Source organism: Ornithodoros turicata, chromosome 5 (genome assembly GCF_037126465.1).
Source record: "Ornithodoros turicata isolate Travis chromosome 5, ASM3712646v1, whole genome shotgun sequence".
In the NCBI taxonomy this organism is placed as follows: Eukaryota; Metazoa; Arthropoda; class Arachnida; order Ixodida; family Argasidae; genus Ornithodoros; species Ornithodoros turicata.
In genome coordinates, this window is record NC_088205.1 from 9,146,509 (window position 1) to 9,161,763 (window position 15,255).

Below are 15,255 nucleotides of genomic sequence, written 5' to 3' on the forward strand. Positions count from 1 at the left end.
TCGAAGGGAACAAAAAAGGAAGGAAGAATGAACAGCATGAAACAAACAGACGCCGTCCTTTTCTTCTTTTTTTTTTTTTGTGGCAATTATTTGCGGTGTATCAAGCATGACCAGAAGCAAACCGCGGTAGTTCAGAAACTACACCTTTGCCAAATGGGTGGAACTTTCTGTGTGCGCATATCCAGATGTTTCAGCAACATTATTTCATCATAACAGTGTGGCTGAGTGGTTTCCAGCACGTTCCTGCTCGTGGCCGGTAGCTTCGATGCCACACTCTATAAACGGGAAGGTGGAGGGTTTGTGCCCTCTCTGAGATCTTCCCTGAGTCTTCCGGCTGACTTTCCCTTGAAGTCTGCCCTAGACGCGCACTATAGTCCTCCCTCTCCCCCAATCTGTCCTGCTACCCTCTCTCCATATATCCACGTCCGTGCACCGCTCATGGTTGCTTCACACTGCTTACACGGAATCAAAGAAAGGGAAATGTTCGAAACGGTACATATTAGCTTGAAGCCATAGAGCATCGGGACAGGAACCGTATGTAACGCAAGACGACCTGACAACCCTTCACCCCCCTTTAGTAACCAAAAGGACGGAAGTTGGAAAGCTGATGCCCGCCATCAGTTTCTTTTGTGGCTCGGAAAGTGCTCCAGAGAACACGGGAGCGCCGCGGAAACGCATTGTTGGAACGGACACGTTGGACGCCAGCATTTTGATCCTGCCGTCAGCCGAAGGTCGCCGCCGAGAGGTGCATCGGATGACATAACGGGTACGGGCACACATTATGACACGCAGCTTTTTTTTTTCCAAAGTGGAGGCCGCAGCGGCGGGAAGTTAAACAATGAGTCACGCTGTGAAGGAGTCCTCTTCAATGCAGGTATATATACGCACGGCTATTCAACGTAGGAAGTTGCGGTCCAGCCACAAACGGAGAAAGGGAGAATCGCATATGGCCCTTTTGTGTGAGCCCTGACGATTCCATTTCTTTCATTATTGTCATTTTTTTTCTTTTTGTGTTGCTAAGCAGCAGAATGTCGAATTACCTTCGCGTAGGTTGCGATAAGCCGTGCGGCGCGATACAGTCTTCGTGAAAACCAAAACCAAAACAAAACAAACAAAAAAAGAAACAACAACAAAGAATCATCCCAAGCAGCACAATGTACTGAAAGTCGAGTGCAATAGGGGTGGACGGGTAGGTGGAAGGCCTTGAACAGACTCGTGACACTAAAGAACATTGCTATAAGATACATACCGTCCACCCCTATTGCACTCGACTTTCAGTACATTGTGCTGCTTGGGATTTGACAGAGAAGATGGTGTTATCCGCATGCCTACGAAGAGGAGACATCATCGCCTGTGTCACGCCCATATTTGCAGCGCTTTCCTGACAGCGTTGGCGCAGACGTTGCCCTCACGTGGCGTTGCCAACATGGACAAGCGCCAGAGCAAAAATTCTGCATTTCTGTGACGAGTAGAGTTTGCGATTCGGTCTTGGTGCGCGATTTGACGACCCAATGCGACATCCGGGTACTTTGTTGACGAGGTCGTGCTTAACAAAATGACAACACTGTAATTTGGTAAGAGGTATACCTGATTCTCTTACCACCTGGCAGCAAAATTACGTATGAACAAACAAGCAGAAGGTGTATGTTGAAGGTGAAAATGCTCTCAGTGCAAACCCGTTCATGTGTGCCATCCACACAAGGTTGGATTATAATAACATTTGTGAGCAATTATCTCGAACAGTACCTTTCCGAAAGCGGAACCGCGGCAGTGCACAACGTTAACTAACCAAATCCCAAGGTGAACAACGCTGACTTCTGCCCTTGCTTAACAAGATGCTCATTGCGCCGCAGTTAAGTGTTTTCGTCCAGGTTCGGAGTGATGAGCACGCAGCGGTAGGCGGATAAACGGATTACCGGGTCGAGGGCCTTTATGCAGGGCTGCGTTATAGAGATTGCAATCCGATGTACTTGTGTACTACCTTAATCCTTTCCGGTTAATATTGGTTCGCGTTATAATATTAGATGTTGGGCTTGGCACGAGTCTGAAGATGACGCAAGGAATTGCGGCAAATAGAACCGGATTGCTAACACCGGCCGGCAAACATAGACACAGAAGAAATACAAGGTCTGTTCAGGGAGCATGCATGAAGACAGGGGGCCTCCATTGAGCTACGTCTGCGTTTCTTCAGCATAAACTAACATAAATCCTCCCCGGGGTTCCAAGTTTATCCCGACAGAAAGCGCTCCGTAAACACAGGATCGACACGGAAACGCATTAGGCTCCTCGGGAGTAAAAATAATACTGTATCGCTTACCTAACAATGACCTCACGTTGTTGAACGGCCTCACAGCATCGAATGCATCAGTCAAATCCGAATCACGGTGCAACACTTTCTCCGGTGTCAAACAAACGTCACTCACAACAAGCACTTCACGCAAAGTAGCGTCGGAGGCGTAGCAGACGACACTCAGAGCAGACACATCCACGCACGAAGCGACGCACAGTTGCTCGAGCAGAAACCCAAACAGAAACCAACAAGGCCGTTCGCAAAAGCTAGCCGCCTTCCCAAAGCGTCCGCAGGCAATGCAGTCGCTTTGCAAATGGTGAGGAAACCGAGGAGACCGCCGCTCCGACGAAGGACGACCCCAACGCGCTCGCCAGGGGAGCAGCAGCAGCAGGGATCACGTGACATTGGTTGGATTGAATTGGCTCGTCTCGGCGCCGCATGAGGAGCGCGATTGTTGCCAGACAGAAGAGCCACTGTGGAGCAGTACGGCCTGGAAACAAATTTTCGTTGTGCTGTTCGTCTGAAAGACGGTTGGGGCGGCTTTTAATGTGTTGCCCGTGAGCCTTGTAGTTGCACTTTATGTGAAAGATGTGTAAGTTGTATTTTCCTTCCCTTCATTGGGGATGGGGGAGCAACAACAACAACAACAACTGCATAAATGACGACGGGATGAGGGGGGGGGAGAGGGGGGAGCAGGTAGTGCGAGAAGTAACAAAAATGTGTTGTACCACACATATCTGCTGTGTCTGTCAGCCTTGAGCATGATAATAGGAGAGACAACGACCTCACAGTTCATCACGCTCCGACGAACAGATACCAGCTTGCTCTTGCTACACTCCTTCGCATGTAAGTGACCGCTGCTGACAAGACACTGTACTACAGGACTACACAATTGTACGAGAACTGTAAGAATCTTTCACTCGTCAGTACTCAACGTCTTCAAAGAACTGGCAACTTTGAAGAGAGAGAAAAAAAAGAAGGAGAACTCCTGTAAACCTGGTTTCCTTTCAATAAGCCAATAAGTGCGGTGAAGCAGACTTTACAAGCTCTGAAGAATGCGGCTATGAACACTGCTCAGGTACCCTTGAATTAACAACAGTGTCACGCTATCGCTTAGCAGGCAGTAGGGCTGATATTCTTCGACGAATATCTCAAATGTACGACACTCGCGTGTGAGAAAACACGTGACAGCCGCGATTGCAACAGGTACACATAGTACCAGTGTTGAGAGTAACTCGCTACTGTAACTAAGCTATTTTTTTTTGTAACTTTTAACTTAACTCTTTGCTTTTGAGCTCCAGTAAGTTCTTGAGGAACTCGTTCCTTTTTTAAGTAACTTTGTCAAAGTAACTCGGGGAAAGTTCCAAGTTCCTTTTGTTCTATTCTCGTCTACAAACATCGCTCCCCAGGGAAACAACAGCCACGTGAACGCCGGTCGTACGCGCACGGCGCGTTTGAGTCCCTTGTTGTTACGCGGTGAATGTTACATATTCTGTTTTGGTCGTACATTAAGAGGCTCTATAGCGACCAGCAGTGTATTTATGATGACAGAGGACAGTCTGTAACATGATTAAAACTTAGCGCTGTTCTACGACATGTGCGTAGAGGACAACTCATGGAACTTGACTTTCAACGCCTGCTTCGTGCTCAGTTCAAGAACCTTATTACGAGAGCAAAATCATCAAATCCATTCTTAAAGAAGCACATAAAGGTAGGCATGTCTCGTCATGTCAGATATTCTTATAGTTTTCGCTTATCAAAACTATTATAAAACGTCTTACACCGCCTAGTGTGAGATAAATATCTGAATTAATTACAAAAGGGTCAATAACTAGTTAGTTAGAACGAGTGTGTGTTACTGGTAGCAAGTAACCTGAAATAACTCGTTACTTTTCCAAATCTTCAAGTTCATTTTCATTACCCGTAACTTCGTGAATAACTTAGTTCCATTTTTTTTGCGCAGCAACTTAACTGCACCCTTAAAAAAAAGGGTGTACAGTGACTCCATTTTGGGTAGTGCACCCTCGCCACATATATCACTCCCTTTGGAGTGTACAATTACTTTCCAGTGGGAAGTTAAAGGGTCCTTTTTGAAAGTAATTGTACTCTTCATAAGGGATTGATATATCTGGCAAGGAGAAGGAGTTAAAGTACACCCGTTTTTTAAGGGTGTGGTAACAAGTTCCTCCTGTCGAGTAACTTCGTCAAATAAACGAAAGTGTTTGCTAGTGTAACAGATCAAAGTAGGCATGCTTAACATAAAGATTCTGCCGAATTTCAGAAGTACCGCCACTGACGTAAACAGTATTTCTCGGAATTCTGTGCAGACGTTCTGCTGCCGGCACCATTCTGCACCCGAAATGAGACATCGATCGTTTGAAGCCTACGAAAACAAAGCGAGGGAAGCCGCAACCAGAAATTGCTTTCAAGCTCGCAAGCCGGCATCCGAACAGGGAGAGAGAGGACCTCCGGAAACAATCGCCAAAAAAACAAATTCGACGGAGGACTGCGCATGAAAGGCCTTTTATGACCACACAGAGAATCTGCAGAACTGTAATACAAATAAAGCAGCATTCCAAATGTTTATAGGGCCACTACCCTTCTGTACATGTAAGATGTTATATAAAGGATACCACGTGAGCAACCTCAAAGAAAGAAGGCGCATTGGTATGGCGATATTAAGAATTCACTTTGCAAGCATATGGTCTCAGTCTGCGAGGACCTCAAATGAGAGATGTGAGATTTCGGTTGCTCCGAGGTAGAAAGGGACCGGAGACCATGCAAGGTTGTGCTGTGAGCAGGAAAGAAGTATATTTTGCGGGTTTTTTGATTGGGAACTGGTAGATTTCTTTGCAGTGCACGAGTGTCGTGCTGAGGAGTATGCGCCACAGGAATACGCTTTTGTGCAATCCATTACGTGTTTATTTATCTATTAAAGGAACGATATTTTGTTTCAACATGAAGCAAACAAAAACAAATAAAACTACTCTTGGCCAGAAGTGTATCAGTATGAGGTGACAAGCGAAGTGCTGCACCGTCAAATGTTTGCTGCGTTTAGGGTACAGTCCTTGTGCTTGTTCGAGTTTATGAAAATGAAATAAATAAACAAAGGCTGGGCGGTGTGTTATCCTAGTAACTCGAACAGGATGCTCTGCTACTTGAATGACACAGTCTACATTTTTATTTACACCACTGTGAAAAGAATACTGTACACACTGACAAGTAGGCACTACTGAAAACAGCAGAAAAGGAACACAGCATGACATGAAGGGGTTCCTCTCACAACGGGTCAGTTAATACATTTAGCACGACAATTTCAGGATCACTCGAAGAAACCCTTGTAGGCTATAATCACATTCCCACTGTAGGCGAGTGTGTTACCACAGCACAGCACAGCCATCAAAAGACTGTAGTTCCAGTTGACGCCTTCGTGGAACTCGGATGCCAGATGGCAAATGGTGCTCAAGAGGTAGGTGCCCAGGGCAACCACGTTGAAGAGGCGGTAGGTGACACTCTCACCGAGGACTGGACCATCAACGAGAGCACATATGAACAGGATTGACGAGACAAGTAGACAGGTGGAGGCAGACAGCGCCAAGAAGACGACATTCATGCCGAACGTAAAGGACATATCTTGCTTGTTGTAGTGGAATTTCAGAAGTGTTATGACGATGGCCAGCCCGACTATGATCTGGAACATCTTCAGTATTCCGCTCGACGACCGGACATAGCCGGTGTAGAGAGACATATCGCCGACTCAGGGAACACAAGGTTGCGGTGGCTCGCAGTGTGATTGCAGACGTCGGAACGCGCCAAGAACCTTCGTCTTTTCAGAGCGGCGTTAATGTCGATGATAATGGCATACCTGTAGAGGCGCTCGCGTCGTCCTCAAGATAGCGAATAAAAGAAGAGGGAATATTATTTCATTGATTAGTTCATTCATTATTCATTCATTCATTATTATAATAATGAATGAATGAATAATGAATGAACTAATGAATGAAATAATATTCCCTCTACAGGAACGAATATATTCGTTATATTATATTAGATTATATTATTATATTCATTATATTCGTTCATTATTTTTTTAAACAGGGAGGGAAAGGTGAAGAAAAGAAGGATTGCTGATGAATCAACCTGTATTTTGATGACCTGATTTTGATTTTGTGTCGTCTCCCGCTTTCTTCGTTGTTTTCGTTCACGCCGCTCCTGGGACAGTATCCTTTTTCTCTTTGCCTTCTCGTAATTAAATTTTCATCGCAGTATTCTAGCACTGCGGAACTGGTAATGGTAGTGTGACGTTACACGTAAGGTTTGCTTGCGCAGTGTGGCGACATGCTGCACGTGTCGCATGGTATAGGAATGCGGATAATTTGGACCACCTGGGGGTTCTTTTGACGTGCGCCGGAAATCACCGACTGGGCAGTGCTAGTTGCTGTTTGAGTTCTGTAAGCCGGGAAACTCTGTCGCATGCGAAAGGAAGTTCCTCATCGTTTCGAGACACCGCGAAACATATTGCTGGCTACTGTCACTATGATTCATTGAGTGCTTCTACTGAGGTTGCTGAGGTCCCCTAGGTGGCGAGCAACACGTTGGAGCGGCGACGCGCCACATAGCGCCACCCCGGTAGGGTTGCATATTGCAGATTATGTCGCTTGAAGCATCATCATCGTAATGGCTAAAAGCATCGCTGCTCGCTGATGTGGTCACTCTCGAATGCTGTCGTAAACACCACCATCTTAAGTACTTGTACCAAATCATTAATGGTAAACTTCGTATTGATAACTCCACACATCTCTTACAATGAAAATAGGACGGTTCGTTGGAGTCATAGTTGTACATTAAACATTCCACAGTATAGGACAAATGTATTTAAATACTGCTTTTTTTCCTCGTACTATGAATCAGTGGAATGTATTGCCTCAAAGTGTTACCAATGCTCTAACCTCTGAAACACTTTGTCGGACCTTCAAATGTCTGTTTGAGTGTTGTACGCGGGATTACTGTGTATCCTTGTTGGCACGTAAGCATTTTAACACAACACTGCATGTTATATGTTAGCACTGTTGTGAGATATGGCTTTAGTACAGTGTCTTCTATAGGATTACACTTGCTCCATGCTGTCGTTTGTGCACAGTGTGCCGACTGTTACCCCATTCCTGCGGCGACTGTCAACAGACAGACAGCAGTATTGACTAAATAAATAAATAATGATGATTTTGGTGCAGTTCTGTGGGGGTTGCTTTCGTATCGGTTTGTGAGGAACATGCATGCCTGCAAAACGCATGTATGTGGGAGCGAAATGTGTGAAACTGCTGTGTCACCTGCGTGAAGCACAGAGGTATGTTCTGGAAGCGCATGGTGATCTTCGTAGTCTCACTGCAGGTATGGAGGGTTACGTCATGTCTATCAACACGACCTCTCGGTTTCGGCAAGCAAACAATAATTTGCAATAATTTTGTAACCTCGTCTTACAGTGGAGAGAAGGTTGTTTGTCCTTTTTCTCCCCTAGAGCCTTCCACAAGACCTTGATGTTCCTAAAGTATGCCAGGACATATACTTTCGTGCAGGGCACAGATACTGTGCATGTATTTAGTGAATGAAGACTACTCAAGATGAAAGATTGTTATAACGTGACGAAAAGTAACACCGAGACAGAGGAAATACATAGAAAACCACGACAACTGTGTTTCCTCCGTCTGGAGTTACCTTTCGTCATGTTTCACCAATTGGCCTGCACGTTGGGTCTCATCCAATAGTTTTATTTTTTTACGGCATCACCGTAACGTGGGTACTTACAAATACAGTGAAACCTTCCTATGTTGGACACCCGCGGTGCAGCCGAAGCGTGTCCCACTTATAGAGGTGTCCGAGTTACAGAATATGAGGGAAACAAAAAATGGAAAAGATCACAGCTGTGTTGCCAGAAATGTCCCCCTTCTTCAATTTATGGTCCTTCGTGGTACCTGGTGGTAGTGGTACCTCTACCCATTCTTCACTGATAATTATTACTGATTTTGGTAGATTCAATTCCGTTCAGATTCCACTCAATGGCATTACCTCTGGAGCTTTTCGAGCAGCGAGGACATGTCTCTGGAGCGTCAGCCCGCTTTTCATTGCTTTGGTGCAGTGCGCGTTCAAAGGCTCTAGACAAACCGAAGACAAGTGCTCACACAAAGAATTACAATGTGGACTGACAGCACTTGTTTTTGGACTCGAAAAACTAAAGCAACAATATGCTGAGACCAGTATAGGGGAAAAGAGGGGCGAAAGTCAAGGCCACTGACTCATTTTGAGTCTTTGGTGCAAAGATGGGCCGAGATTGAGGTAATTTGGCCAGGGTTTTGTCCGACTTAGCAGGGAAAACCCTGTCCTACTTCCAGGATAGGGAGGTGTCCGACATAGAGAATTTTGTCCCCATGTAGTTTCAATGGGAGCCTGCCTGTGCAATGAAATCTTGTCCGACATGGGGAGTTGTCCGAGGTAGGGAGGTGTCCGACTTTGGAGGTTTTACTGTACAAGTAATAAATTTACTTGTATTTGTAAGTCGCTACAGTAACGTCGTAAGGCGTACGATTGATATAGCGGGCTTTACGTAACACGCGTGAGAGGGAAGATATTCACCCCCTGTGACTAGGTGCGGAACGGTGAGGAATAGAATTTAATGAGCATGCCATGTACTTGTCCCCATGACGATAGGCTTGCCAATCGACAAGCACAATGCGTACGCAAAGAGTGCTTGGTTTTTCAGGTTGTTCAAGTATTAGCAAAGGCAATACGTCAGATAAGAATAAAAAAGTAGGAACAGTAAGATAAAAATAAAGAACGTAATAAAATAGCGTAAATAATTTAAAAGTAACAAATAAATAACGTAATAAATTAACGCAAAATAACGTAACATAAAAATAAACAAATATGTGTTCATGTCACGTGCCCAAGCGGCCGTACGTGAGCGTACAGAGATGTCAGGACAATCGGCTTTCGATGCTTGAAAGTGACAGGAAATTTATAGCCAATGACCAAACATCGGTTGCTGCCAGAAAAGCTAGACACGATACAGGTATACAGTTGCAACCTACACATAAAGAGAGAAAATAGCGAATGTGCACAACACATATCCTCTCCAGATCTGCTACTTGCACCTTGATTGGGAGACATCGCAGTCTCCGAGTACCCCATTTCGCGTCTGCTGTTTTTCAAAGCCATCGCAAAGCCAGGCAGTATCCAGAACTAGCCTAGTCGAAATTGCGCACAACCTCCTACACCACACTTATCCGTCTTCCCTTTTCTTCTCTTTTTAATTCTCCGGTTCTTTTTGCAGCCGACAGCTCCGATCAGTTGACTCGTTTCCTTTGTTTCGATGAAGAGGATAGAGTTCGAACGTTCGCGAAATTACGGTGCTTCTTCGGAACGCGGAAGACGGAGGCTTTCCCAGCGGCGGCCCTGGGTGTTTCACGGTGGATGGACATCGGCGGATACATTGGACGCGTTTTTCATTTCGGATTGGCTGCTTCGCGCTGTGCCTCGCATTTTGGTTGCTGCGTATACGCTCCGTTTGTTGGGAAAACAGAGAGAGATACAGAAAAAAGAAAAAGAAAATAAAAAATCAGGAAGATGAATTGGAAAACAGAAACACGCGCGATGTGTTGTTGCTGTTGTTGTTTCAAGTTTCTTTTTCTATTTTGGCCAAAGAGTGTTTGGCATCGTGAACTGTCAGCCGTGCAGGTATCGGTAAGGTATATATGAGCTCGCTGCCTTCGTTGGGTGAGCTATGTGGAGCCAAGAATCGTGTTTTGTATTGTTACAGATTTAGGAAATATATTTGTATGAGTTTACGACAACACACAGATAGCGTCCTCTGTCCTTATTTTGGCACTTTTAATACATACGCAGTACCAAGAGGCCCAGTCTGACATTTTATGTATGAGTTTATATGTGCGTAATTCCGTGCGTATTTTTTCTGTTACTCGCGTATATATCGCGGTCAGCTTTCCGTATTTACTAAGTGGCACCTATTAGATTTTATTTTGTTCTAGACGTAAGTCAATTTTTCTCACAAACAGCATGCTCATATAAATCGCACAACGTTTAATGCTCGATACATGTGAACCTTTTCTGTCTGTCTCGTTTTCAGCTCGCTCTCTCTTTCTCTCTGCGCTTGATTTTATCATTGAGCGACCTTTTGCAAACGTTGAAATCGAAGAAAACTACGAAAAAGGCTCTCCGTACCACATACGGGATTCGACAAGTACGCCTAAATCTCTTGTAACTTTTTGTCGAGTAGCCTCCCGAGATCTCGCCAGAAGCATAATTATATTGCTGCATAAGCACTCCTTGCGTAACAAAAGGTCGTTCATCGGAAAGTTCCAGACCTAATCCTTTAGAAATATTTGCAACATAAGCGCTTTTATTTTAATTAGTCTCGGATTTGGTACTCGCGAATCCCACCACATATGTGCTCTATAGCTAGTTTTTTTTTCATGCATTTTTCTTTTTTTATATACACACGAACAGCAATGTGATCAAAAGGAAAGAAGAACGCTGCAACTGCTTGTGAACACTTCATATTAATAGTTGGAAGCTGGATGACCTTATTAGTATTAATTTATTCAGGTTTCACTCGACGTCTTTGCTGAAGGATGTCTTTATGAAGGCGGACAGTGCTTATGCTAACGAAGGTATTGCGGATGGATTCATTGTATTACTCCATACTTGTATCTACAATCTGACTTCGAGTGTGCAATTAGGCTTATCATTTTCTCAAAGAGCTACATCTTAGGCCATGAGCTGCTTCCCAGCGTCAGCATTGTAGCAAAATGAGACAAACTGTCAGGGTTAGTATCAATAGCAAGGTAGTGAACTGTGCTAATAGGTTCGTTGGAGTTTTGTGCACTCACCACGTTTATTTCGTTTGAATGGAGATCATTTGAACGTACGTGGGATCTACGTTAAATGGATAAACTCACTACAACAGCGTTTTGTCTCTGTGTTGAACCACTGCCTTTTATGAGAAAGGACGTGGATGAACAGTGGTTGAGCAGTGGTTGAGCAGTGGTTGAGCAGTGGTTGAGCAGTGGTTGAGCAGTGGTTGAGCAGTGGTTGAGCAGTGGTTGAGCAGTGGTTGAACAGTGGTTGAGCAGTGGTTGAACAGTGGTTGAACAGTGGTTGAACAGTGGTTGAACATGGTGTTAAATTTCCGAATTTCCCTTTTTGTTCTCTACAACTGTGCCAGGAATACCCAACCAATGCTTCAACTTCGACATCACATATTGTTAGTAGATTTTGAAGGTATGCGTGATAACTAACAGGGATGTTAAAGTTCCTTTTACAAAGTTCCCGAGTTACAGTTACAGATACTAATGGGTTCAAAAAGTGTCCGAGTTAGTTACATATAGGCCATATAGAAGAAATACACCGATACAGTTACAGGTACCCCGAAAAGAAGTATCGATACTTTTACAATTACTTTCCTCCGTCATCTCATAGAGTAAACTGTATCATAAAGCGCATCTTCTCGGTTCATCCGATACGTTGAACAAGGCATTTCTTAGTCATAAATGAATAATATTTTTTTTTTAAAGATTCAAGGCAGGTCGCAGTAATAAATCATAAAACTGTTTTTGTTCACAGTACATAGGATAGACGGTGCATGCCCCATTATTTACCCATGAACACTCACTCTGCCCCTTCCCTATCCAAGTTGCTTATGATGGTTTGGCTTGCACGTCATATTAGTCATAATTGTGTCGAATCGCTCGTGTACCTTCTAAAAAAAAGCCCTCGACAAAAAGGGTACAAGCTACTGACAGAGGTAACTGAGTTATATACAGATACAAATACGCGTATGAAAATGTATCTGATATTTTATTCAATATACACGAAAGGTATACCTATATACAGGTACCTAGATATTTATAGTCGGAAACTTAACAACCCTGATAACTATCACTCTACGAGAAAAAAAATGTAGAATTTTCTACCCAAGCTGGTAGAACGACAGTATACTTCTATCATTTCGGACCAATCCACGCGTGCCTTCTCCTCTTTCCCTTGCTCCTCTCTCTCACGTTTTCTCTAAGAAAAATAAAGAAAAAAAAAGAAAAAGAAGGGTAGAATTTCCTACCCAAGCTTGTAGAACGACAGTTTCTACTCTGCAGTTTGTTTCTACTTTGCAGTTATACCCAAAAGGCAAAATTGGTTTGAGCAGAAATGTGGTTGCAATGCAGCTCTACCGAGATGGATAGAAAATTCTACCATTTTTTCCTATAGAGCGCACACACAAACAGGACACACAGAGAGAAAACCGGCTGCTTATTCGGGCATTCCGTCCCCAGAATGCTTTATGGTGCCAACTTTCGATCCTGATCTGATCCCGAAACTGTTCGTCTATTCTCTCTTTCTCCACAACTGTTATAGGGATGGACCTAGACGGCTGTAGACGTTGGTGTGCCCTGCAATGCTTCAAAGGCTCTAAAAATACAACATAGAACGAAGAGACCATCACACACAATCACACCCAATAAGTGCTACCACTGCAACTCTAATCAACCTCGACATAGATACCTCAAAGGGTTGATCACATCGCGAACTGCCTCTCCGTGATGCAGTCCCAAGTGCAGCGGCACATTATAATTCCACAGCGATAGCTGGCCCAGTTTTCCCACGTGATCTGGGATTCTCTGTACTCGGTTCGGCGAAGCGGCGTCATCAAATTATCTAGATGTAAGCCTCGCCGAAACGGTCAAATGAACGGAGCGGCGCCTGCCAGGCACTGGCCAATCACAAACTGCGTCCTGGTTCATTATAATCAACCGCGCCGCATGCCGCACTCCTCTGGTGTGCATGAATGCATGAATCCATTCACTGACTCAAGCAATGTCCATGAGCTCATTGCATCAGGGAGACTGTTAGTTATAAGCTCGAAGATATAAAAGCTCAGTGTTTGTTCGTCTATTTATTTTGTAGCGTTCGCTCGCTCGCGTTTGTTTACTGCGAGGATTTGCTTTGTAATTCGTGGAGTGCATCCGCGCTCGGTACGAGAATGCGGGGCGTTAGCAGAGAGATAACGAACCGTGTAAAATTGTTGCCAGGCGAAAAAGTGATTGCATTGATGCGTCGTTAATCGGCGTACCCAGTGGAAAAAAAAGGAAAAGGGTGAAAGGTTCCCAACCTATAGTCGGAGGGATTTTGGCTCCTTCAAAACGGATTATGTGACACGCATGCGAAGAGCGAGAGAGAGAAAGAGGGAGAGGAGAGACAAAGAAAGAGAGAGAGAGAAAGGAAAGTGAACATTATCAGGCAGATGGACTCGCATGACACACGCGTGCTCGATGGTGCTGTCCGTATGTGCTACAGCAATGCATGCGGACAATATGCATGTATGCAATTTACCGCAAAATGTGTCGAAGAACCCTTGTAAGGTTGTGTCAGAGGGCACCCGCAAACAGTGCTTACATATATATATTTTTTTTTTTTTTTTGCTCCTGAATGAATTTGTACGAGTTTGCAACTGAACAGAAATTTACACTTGCTAAATCTCCCCCTGCACACACGCAAAAATTATCAAATTTCGCGTGCGAGATGTGAAGCCACCTTCACGCCAGAGGCAAAGATTTGTCAGGACCGCTGACAAGGTGAGTGACACCGTTGTGGAAGATAGACAAATCGTAGAGAAATATTTTCAAGACGACCGAAAGAAAATGGCACAAAAAATTGTCAGATATAGAAAAAGTCTGTGTCTCATGCATCTCGCCATGCCTATGTCCATATATTGTGCAGTGAGTGGAAGACAACAATAAAAGTGAGTGGTCATGTGTCAAGGCCTTCCTTTTAGTTATATGTATGGTATATGCTGCAGAGCTGCCCGCAACTTTCACCATTGCTGTATCGTTTCTAGTTCCACTGGCACGAAAACTATCTAACAACCCAAGGACTTTCATGCGACGGTACTACACACGCTTAAAAATGAACTTCACCGCATAGCACAATTCTAGCCAACCATCATTTCGAATGATATCGTTATCTGCCCTGATTTGTTGAAAACGGGAGGCGTACGCCTTTTTGTGACACTTATGCTGTTCATAATTGTCACAAAAAAGGCGTACGCCTCCCGTTTTCAACAAATCAGGGCAGGTAACAATATCATTCGAGATGATGATTGGCCAGGAGCGTGCTATGCGGTGAAGTTCATTTTTAAGAGTGCACTCTAAAAACAGAACTTTACCGCATAGCACGTAGTGCGCCAATCATTGTCGCGAATGGGGGTTATCACTTTTGATTCGAGGAGAAAGGGAAGCGTACGCCTTTTTTGTGGCAATTACCATATACCCACATTGCCACAAAAAGGCGTACGCCCCCTTCTCTCTTCGAATCGGAAGCGATAACCCTATCATTCGTGGCAATGGTTGGCCCACAGGGTGTTATGCGGTGAAGCTCTGTTTTTAGAGTGCCAACGACACCGAATATCCTCTGGATGTACGAATCATGTCCTAACGGATTCGTACGTCCGATATTGGATATTTCGAGGATATTCATCGGACGTACGAATACCTTAGGACATTATTCGTACACCCAGAAGATATGCGGTGTTGGACCTTTCCGCACGTTTTTGTTTCTTGATGCCGTGTTTCGCACTACGGACGAAGCGGCTCTTGTTAAAGGGGCAAGTACGAGTATGCAGCTGAATCATGAGCCCACCAAAATAAGTCTATATACCGACGTCGCACGATCGTCGTGGGCCAGAGAAAATTACAGAAAATATGAAATGAAGCGTTGCAAAAAGTATAGTCGTCGAATTTATTATGTTATCAAATCAAAGGATGGTTGGTTGGTGTTATCGAAGGCACTGTGCTTACACTCTTAGAACAGAACTTCACCGCACAGCATGCTGTGCGCCAACCATTGCCCCGAATGATGGGATTATCGCTTGTGATTCGGAGAGAGAGGGGGGAGGGGTACGCCTT

General features: G+C 44.5%; 1 protein-coding gene across 8 annotated transcripts in view; it reads right to left on the reverse strand.

Annotated features, from left to right (window-relative positions):
• Positions 1-15,255, reverse strand: part of LOC135393968 (uncharacterized) — a 256,551-nt gene that overhangs the window by 188,001 nt on the left and 53,295 nt on the right. For 3 of the 8 annotated variants that reach the window (XM_064624366.1, XM_064624360.1, XM_064624361.1), the window contains exon 1: positions 2,318-2,653. The exons of the other annotated variants lie outside the window; for them this stretch is intronic. The gene's annotated coding sequence lies outside the window, so the exon portion shown is untranslated. Of the gene's footprint in view, positions 1-2,317; positions 2,654-15,255 lie in introns of those variants that run through there. 8 annotated transcript variants of the gene reach the window in all.